The 9,080-nt window shown below is 34.3% G+C and overlaps 1 long non-coding RNA gene across 1 annotated transcript; it reads right to left on the reverse strand.

The window, feature by feature from the left end:
* Window positions 1–273: 273 nt before the first annotated feature.
* Window positions 274–4,667, reverse strand: LOC141571705 (uncharacterized). The gene is made up of 2 exons (XR_012496730.2): window positions 4,249–4,667; window positions 274–1,836 (listed from the first exon to the last, which is right to left on the reverse strand). It is a non-coding gene; the product is annotated as an uncharacterized LOC141571705 (long non-coding RNA).
* Between the last annotated feature and the right edge of the window lie 4,413 nt (window positions 4,668–9,080).

The following is a 9,080-nucleotide window of genomic DNA, read 5'->3' on the forward strand; positions in this document are numbered from 1 at the left end:
GGCTTTTCTTTTTCCTTAGAAATCCCCAGTCCAAAGAGGTTCACTCTTTTATACTTCTAGAAAATCACAAAGATATGGAATAAGATTTTGGGATCATGAATCCTTGGCTTTGTTTGGACAAGAAAACAAGCAGGAATTGTGGGTGAGGAATATATAAGCTGTAAAGAAGTACTTCTACTAGAGGTAGAGGGACCCCAAGTATTATAAACTGTAAGTTCCTGGTTTGTGGATGGCATTGGGTAGGGAAATTCTAAATAAAATCAATATAAAACATTCTTTGAGAATTTTATTATTTTGAATAACTTTTTATCATTTGTTTATATTAATTACTGAAGTTCCATTTTCAAACTCAGTTCACTGTGAGTGGCGATGTTGCAGATGGGTACGGCATAAGGATGGCAGACGCAGGACGCCTCTTCATTGAAAAATAGATACCAGCTGTGACTTGGCATCAGGGATCCAGACCCAATAACCAAAGTTTACTTTTCCTGTTTCGCCCTCCTTACCTATTTTCCATTCCTGTCTTCCGGCTCTGCCCTAATGCATCATTTGCAAGCACCTCTAGGACGTACATATCATTTGCCTTCACTTTTGCCTCTGCAATATTGATTCTCTATCTTAGGTGCTGGTCCCTCTTGCTAAGTCTGTAAATGTACTAGCATTTCTCACATCCCTTCACTCTGCCTTCCTCTCAACCATCTCCATCACTTTCTTCCATTTTGATTTAGATTTCTTGATGATGTAGCCCATATACTTTGTGCCCACTTTCTTCCCATTTATTCTTCACAGCATAAGAATCCAGTATCTCTTCTCATCTTCTTACTGAAATTGTTCTCTCAGAGGTCAGTAAAATATTTTAAGTACAATAACTCATTTACTTATTAAAATACATTAGTGGGAACATTAATTTATATGGCCAAATTGTGAGTTACTTGAGACCAGGAACTATGTTTTATTTATTTTTTTCAACCCAGGCACCTAAAGCAGTATCTGGCACATGATAAACACTCAATAAATATATATTGAATTAGATATTCAAACTTGATAAATAAAAATTTCTGACTCTCTAGTGGAGAATAAAAACAAAACAAATTACTTTTACATTCTCAACTGATCCTATAGAATAAGTACTAGTATCTGTTTGAAGTGAAGAAACTTAAGACTAAGTTAGTATCTCTTGAATGCATTTTTGCAGGTACTGCATTATGGGATTTACACACATTGTCTCATTTATACTTTCCACAATCCGTTGTATTCGGAATTATGACTTTCATTTTTTTCACTTAGATATCTGAGACACAGAGCTTAAGTAATGTGCTGAAGATCACACAAGTTGTAAGCAGTGCCAGTAGGATTAGAGCCCACATCTGATTGATTCTAAAGTTGGTGTTCTTTCCACTCTCCTATTCAAACATGTTTAGTATCATATGTCAGTAGCCCTCCAACTTGGGCACGAGTACTCCTAGGGTATCTGAAGACTTTCCAAGAAGTTCATTGGCATGGCGAGTTTTAGGGACTCAGCTTCTGGTCAGGGTTTTCATTTGGGTTTTGTTTTCCACATCTCCTTTCACATCTACCATACTTCTGCTTTAACAAAAAAGGCATCCTAATCCCTAATCATGCCATGGAATATTGTCCCAGAGAGAGAAAAAACAAAACAAAACAACTTCATGGTGACAAAGAAAACAACAGTTTAAAATATCAGTGTCTGGAAAGTTCTTTATAAAGATGCCATCTGTGTCTCAGTCACATATTTTTCATGGAAGAGGAATTTAAATTCAAACTTAAATTTGAATCGAAAGTTTCAAATTTAATTCTGATGAATCAGTGTTAAACCTGCAAACATAAGAAAAATAAAATTAAATTAATAATTTGTGATAAAAGTTAAAGTGTATAATGTAAAATAATATTCTACATTTTCTTCAACATTTTTTCCTACTTGTAGGTGAAACTATTTCTTTAGCATTTGTTCTTTTCATGGGCAAAAGTGTTCTACCCACTGCCACTCCTCACCACTTTTCTCCTCATTTATTAATTTATATTCAATTTTGATTAATTTAACATGATATGTACTATATAAGACTTAACAGCAATGACTAAACTAGTACAACTTTAGTAAGCCACATCCTGAAGTGGACAAATACTTTCTCTTCTTTTTGCTATTTTTACTAAGTCCTGATACATTCTAGCAACAAGTAATATTTATTTATGAAAGCATCAACCAGTTAGGAAAAAACCTCTATCCATGTTATTAAACAATGTATTCCTCATAAATTTTACTTTTAGTGTAATAACTATCAACATTTGCATTATAGTTACAGTGTTTTGATCAATTGTACGCCCATAATATTTGAAAAAATAAATCTGAAGAAACCATTTGAACACTTAAGGCCTGATAGAAAGTTAAATAAAAAACATTCAAATGTATTTATGTTTTGTTACAGCAAAGTATGTTAGGGTGATTTTAAGAATAAAACTATATTATGATAATATAAAATTATGTGGGGGAAAGTTGAATGGATATGAGTTCAAAAAGAGACAGGGAAGAGGTAAAAATAGTAACTTAAAAATTTTGCTCTTGTATTTTAAAAATGAACAATGATTGGTGTTAAAGCACTACAATATATGTTACATTGGATAAATTAAAGTCATGAGTTTTATTTTAAAATGTCTATATTTAAACTTCATGAAAAATTAATACATTTATAACTAAGCTTTGGAAAAATACAGATGTTAACTTATAAATGTGCCAGGAAGTTGAAATGTTGTAAGAATTCTTTTAACAACTGTGCTAGCCAAAATTGGGAAGACCACTTTATAAAAGTGATAGAATATAGTGGGGAGTGCCCTGAATATACACAGAAAACAAGTTTCTGGCAGCTTCTACATTCCCTGAGGACTCACTAATCCTGTGAATTTGGGCAGGTTACTTAACTTCTCTGGGTCTTGTCCTCATCTACAAAGTGGGGATAGCCACACCTATCTCACAGTTTGTTGGAAGGCGTTTATTAAATACAATTAGCACAGTCTTTGCTCACAGAAACATTCCAATAAATAACCACTACTAGTACTTTTATTGATATTATTGTTATGTTTTAATGACCAAGCTCTGGTAGCCCTAATGTAAATTTGCAGTGAATTTGCCAGCACATAAGAAACACAGATCTGTGTCAGTTTTCCATATCTACATTTCCTTCACTTAGCAGGGGCACAAATGTTCACATTTTGCTTGCTTGTGAATCTGTTTCTTGTTTAAAAGTTGCCTGGCCTTTCCTGTAACTGCCTTTCCAGTGCTCTTACGTCCCATCTCCAAACATTGGCCCTAGGCCCACTCAAAGTTTTCTCTCTTCACTTTTATCTGAAACTGCTCATTTCAGCATGAACTCCTCCATGTTCTGTTTTCTTCACCTCTCCTGATGCCCAGACCTGCTCCCTTCCAACACAATTTAGCCTGTTTCCAATTTTATCCCCTGGGGCCAGTAGAAACCCCCATTTCATCTTGAGCAAACTCCTTATTCTTACGGAGAAACACTATGCAAAATTGTTTTGAAATTAAATGTTATGTATCATATTATTTTCACTTGTTAACATTTTTAAATTGTCAGGAGGAAATGCTGATAAACAGGCTGAGTTATAAGGCAGTTTGTCAGCAAAAATGCATTGTGTCAGTAAAACAGCAGGAAGCCAGAAGAGGCTATTGTGCACTGAATTAACTTTCGGTTAACTTTGGTTGCAAGCTAGATCTTACAGTCTGTCATGTAGTAGAGCAGTACTGTCCAGAAGTATGCTAAGGCATTGGTTAAAAAAAAAGAGTCTTGAATTTCTGGGATGAAGGAAATTGCAGAAAACCTAACAGTTTTACAGTTTTACTAATAATCTATTTGAAAAAAAATATATACCATTTTATGAAGTCTACCAGGACAGTTGCAAGATGTTAACAGAGAAATAGAGGAGACAGCTATACCAGAAACATGGAATAAGATTTTTTTCCATTAAACATAAATTTAGGCATCTCCTCTCCACTTGGTAATTTGACAAGCTAAACTTTCCTCTCCAGCCCTTGTCCACATAAAATAATTATTTAATGTTTGATACATATAAGTAAATATACATGCCATATATGTAAGTTATGAATAATAATAATAATAATAATAATAATAATAATACACTTGTGAATCCACCAAACTTTAAATGATGGTATTAGTTATTATTAGCTCCCTGTGCCCCACCCAACTTTTCCTCCCATACCTCCTGCCACTCTCCAGGTACTTGAATCACCAATGATTTGTGTAGGCTCTTCCAAATGCTCCTTATTTTGTCTCCTTCACATTTTCAAATTGATCGCATTCATCAAGCTCAATGTGGAATCCTAGCTCCTCCTTTGCGACCTCTCATACCACCCTTGCTCAGAGCAGGAGTGCTACTGTTCAGCAACTGTAGCACACGTCTGTGCCATTTACCTGCTGCTTTCTTTCCTAAAATAATAACTCATCTCTGCTACTTGTTGCGTGATTTCTGTTCCTTCATTCAACAACTCACTGAGCACCTTCCAGGTGTCGGTTCTCGTCTGCACAGTGAGGCAAGAACCGTGCGGTGCTCCTACCAGCGTCATGTCAGTCACTCCTCACGCTCATCTTGTGTGCCAACGCTGGTATTAGCCCCAGTTTGCAAGTAGGACATTGCCACTTGGAGAGGCTAAACGACTTGCTAAGGTCACACAGTGAGTAAAAAGGAAGCTGAGATTGGTTTCAGAGCTCGAGTCCTCCAGATGCTGCTGTCACCCTGCCAGACACTTCACTGCCACGGTGACCCCACTGGTTGGATAGAGACTCACGCGCTTAGTACACATAGCTGTCCCTTGGTCTGAAGATATTTCCTAAGCTTGCTAAGTACAGTCTGTTCTTGCTCAGATTTGTTTTGAATCCTTCCTTTCTCTTTCCAGGCAACATTTATCTTCTCATTTTGTTAGTCCCTGTCTTTTGTTGAATGACACTGCTTCAAAACTCTCATTATTTATTTATTTATTTACTTATTTATTTATGTATTTATGTATTCATGTATTTATTTATTTTTGATACCTGTGGTCTAAGAGGCTGCATTTTATAGACTCAGAGGCATTTAGTGTCTGTTAAGGAAAAAAAGAGAATAACCTCAAAATCCCTATTGCCTCACTCCAAATTTTTACAGATTTAAGTTATCTACTGAAATGGAGGACTTTCATTTATATACGAATAAAGGAAGTTATGTGGCATTTACTCAACATTTTGTTTTTTTCTTGGTTCCTTTTTACTTCCCAGTTGTTCGGTGTCCTTTTTCTTTTTATGTCAAGACTATTCCAGCCTCACCAGTCTTGGCAGAGGAGGGGTATCTATCCCAAAAGGAAAATTGAACTCTCTCCTGTTATTTGCTTCAAGTTCACCTACTCTAAGGTTTGTTTCTAAGGATACTGACTGGCCTTTCCATGCTGAAATGATGGTGGGTGCTAAAGGGTTCATGCATTTTCTCTTCGATATACATCTTTACATTAAAAATATGGAATGTTTATAGGTTATTCTGATTATAAGAATAATACGTACACATTAGCTAAAAAAAGTTTGGAAAATTTGGGAAGTACAGTTTTCTTCCTTCTTATCTTTGTGTTTATTTTATTTCTACAAATGTTTATACGGTGTTAACTTTAACATTTCCTACTTAATATTTTTAGTAATAATGTTAAAAGAATATGAAAGGGAGAATCCTGTAAGAAAATATTCATAAATTTGGCCATGGAAATTAAAGTTTCTTGAATAGAAAAAAATGTTATGAATACTTAAAAAGACAAGTAAACATTAGAAAATATCTGAAATTTATGATAGATTAAAAAAACACTGTAAACCAAGTATATGAGTATAAAGAGCTCCCACAAACAAATAACAAATAAAGGAGATTAAAAACCTAGTTAAAAAATTCAAAGAATGTAAGCAATCAATTAGAATAAAACCACATTCTAACAACATTGCTTATTTCCAATCTTTTAAATTATTTTCAGTCAGGGTTAAAAAATGTACATTATTATTTAATTTGTAACTCTATAATCATTAGTATCGGGTCACCTTTTAATATAACCTTCACAAAAAGATTCAGCAATGATTAGAATTTCAGAATAAATGCAGAAGAAAATATTTGTTGGGGATAACTTTCAATTATACCATGTGGATAGCTAACTGCTTGCCTTCTAGTCTATAAGTTCCATGATGTCAGGGACCATTACCTTTTGTCTTCAGCATCTGGTTCAGAGTATGGGGGTAATGTATGTCCAGTACATATTTTTGAAATAAAACGCAGAAAACTGATGTCATTGAGGCTTTTGGAATCTATCTTTCCAGTAGTATTATATAAACTAAAATGTGCACATTCTCACATTAATTTGTAATTGTATCACCATGGAAATAATTGAACTTGAGCACATGATCCATAAGGGTGTGATCAGCAATCAACGTGATGTTGCTTAAGGTTTATCTAATCAGATTTTTTACTAATTCATTATAAGTGACCTATAAAAGGAGACTTGGGAATAAGACAATTATGAAATAAGACAGAGTAAGAAAAGAATAGTGGAAAGAGAATGACCAGGAATTAATTTAATAGTAGGATAAATTTTGGCAAACTAAGCAAAAGGAAAGAACTAAAGATAAGGAAGTTTAACTACTGAGTTATACAATTTTGGTATCTAGTTTGTTTGGTAAACTCATTCAACACTCATGTCACTTTGGGCCCAGATACTGGGGTCACAGCTGTTCTTAGAAGCCATGTGGGTGGGAGTTGGGAGCGTACCCAAATATGACAACACTGGCTGACGTGTTGTTACCTCTGTGTCAAAGGTGATGGCTAGTGCTGAGGTACTACCATTATGTTGCTGCAGGTTTCCTAGGAAATTTGTGATTAATTTTAGGATGATTTGGGAAACAAATCATAAATCTTCATTTCTTTATGTAAGGGCTGCCCAGATTTCCTTTCAAAACAGCATGTAAAGGTAGAAAAAGAGTAACTTTATTGTGGAGAAATTTGAAAAACTCTACCTTAGCTGTATAATCAAGGTTAGCATCAAACATAGTAAGTCATGTTGACATTATGTACCCTTGATAGGAGGTGATGAAAACTGAACTTTACCTCTTGTTCTTCCTTCCAGTTCCAGTCTAACCATGGAAAAAATATCAGACAAATTGCCATTTAGGGACTTTCTAAAAAATACCTGCCCAGTATACTCCTCAAAATGGTCAAGGTCATCGAAAACAAGGAAACAGATAGTAGGGTTTCCCACCACTGGGGATTGGTAGTCTTGCTGCTGATAAAGAGGGCTAATTGGGACACTATCTTAAAAATAAAATTTTAAAAAATGTGAACAAAATAAAATTTTAAAATAAAAATCAAACTTGAAGTCATTCTTATAAAAAAGAAATTGAAACTGACGCTGGGTGGTGAACACACAATAGGATTTATACATGATGTAATACAGAATTGTACACCTGAAATCTACGTAATTTTACTAACAATTGTCACCCCAATAAACTTAAAAAAAAGGGAATTGGTAGCAATTTCACAGCTGTGTTTACCTGTTTTATTATCTGAAATTATCTGAGACAAATTTTTGTCAGTAAAAGATGTCTTTAAAAATCACAAGTGTTGTCAGTAACACTTGCTTTTATAACAAAGTCATATTTTTTGGTATTATACAATTCTGGAAGATAGGAATTTTACTTAAACTGGCAATTTTTTTTCTTTATAAATAAAGCACAAGAAGCCTAATTTTCTCAGAGTAAGTTTTCTGTGAATAAACATTAAGCCAAGCGTACTCAAGACATTTTTTAAAGAAAGAAACTTCTCATACAAGTTCTTCCTCTCACTGTGCCTCTGGGTGTACTAAAACACTCCCTAATGAAAACTTGCAAAGTTTTCTTTTTCATTCTGCAATGTTATGTGGAGGAGCCATTAATCAGAACACTGTTGATTTAGTTGCATGCACTGGTCACAGTATAATTTATCACTACAAGCTTGCGCTGTAGTCCCTTTTCCTGTTGTTTCCTGAGTGTTTCCTTGCCTGTGACAGCATAGTGATTGATGTTTTACTTTAGTGCAAAAGTGGTAGACCCATGTTTTCATTGCTGAGGTTTTAGTAGTTTATGGACAATGTTGAGAATGAACATAAAGCTAACAAAAACTTGAAAAAACATTGTTTTATTAAAAATGTTAAGAAATCTGAATAATACTTTGTGATATGAACTATTACTATATTTCATCATTGTACTTGAAATTACACTCTTCCATTAGAAAGCCAAATCATCCTTTCTAGATTTCTGTTGCTGTATATAAATGTTTAACACAGAAGGAACATAGGATAATACAGATTTATCATATTGGTTGTATTAACAGATAATCCAAAATCACATATACTTGTAGTTAATAATTTTTCTATTATGGGGTTTATGTTTTGAAGTAAAGATTTTGGAGCTCATTTTAACATTGGGACTAAAAGCTAAATTCATGAAAAATATTATTTGAGTAATAAATTAAAACAACGTGACAAAAGCAGAAAACCTCCTTAATATGATGTTGTAATAAAAAATAATACTTAGGTTTAAAAGTACATAGTTGTATGTTTTGGACAGTAGAAAGAACACAGATAAAGCAAGAAAAATACAGAAGCAATTTTGCTCACCATGTTAGTTAATCAGCATACTGCTACGCCATGAAGACATAGACTTCCAAGATCTCTAGGATTGGAAAGAAACCCCAGGGTCAACCACTACCTCAGCTCATTCAGGCTTGAGACATGTTCATTCAGTCTTTTCTTGAACTCATCCACTGGAAAGGTTGGTCACTTGTTTACCAGTAGTTCTTTCATTTTGAACTATATCATGGACAGACAGGAATTCATTATAGTAAATCAAAATCTGTCTCCTTTCAATTTCCATCAGTTTTTTTTTTTCTTCTTGTTTTTTTGTGGGGGGAGAGGGGAGGTTCTGCCTCAAATGGCTAAATCCCACATCCACAACACAGTGAGGGTAGTATGGACTAATGTGTAAATTGCTGGGTATTTGTTT

Source organism: Rhinolophus sinicus, chromosome 2 (genome assembly GCF_057876585.1).
Source record: "Rhinolophus sinicus isolate RSI-liver-muscle chromosome 2, RSI-T2T, whole genome shotgun sequence".
NCBI classification, from domain to species: Eukaryota; Metazoa; Chordata; class Mammalia; order Chiroptera; family Rhinolophidae; genus Rhinolophus; species Rhinolophus sinicus.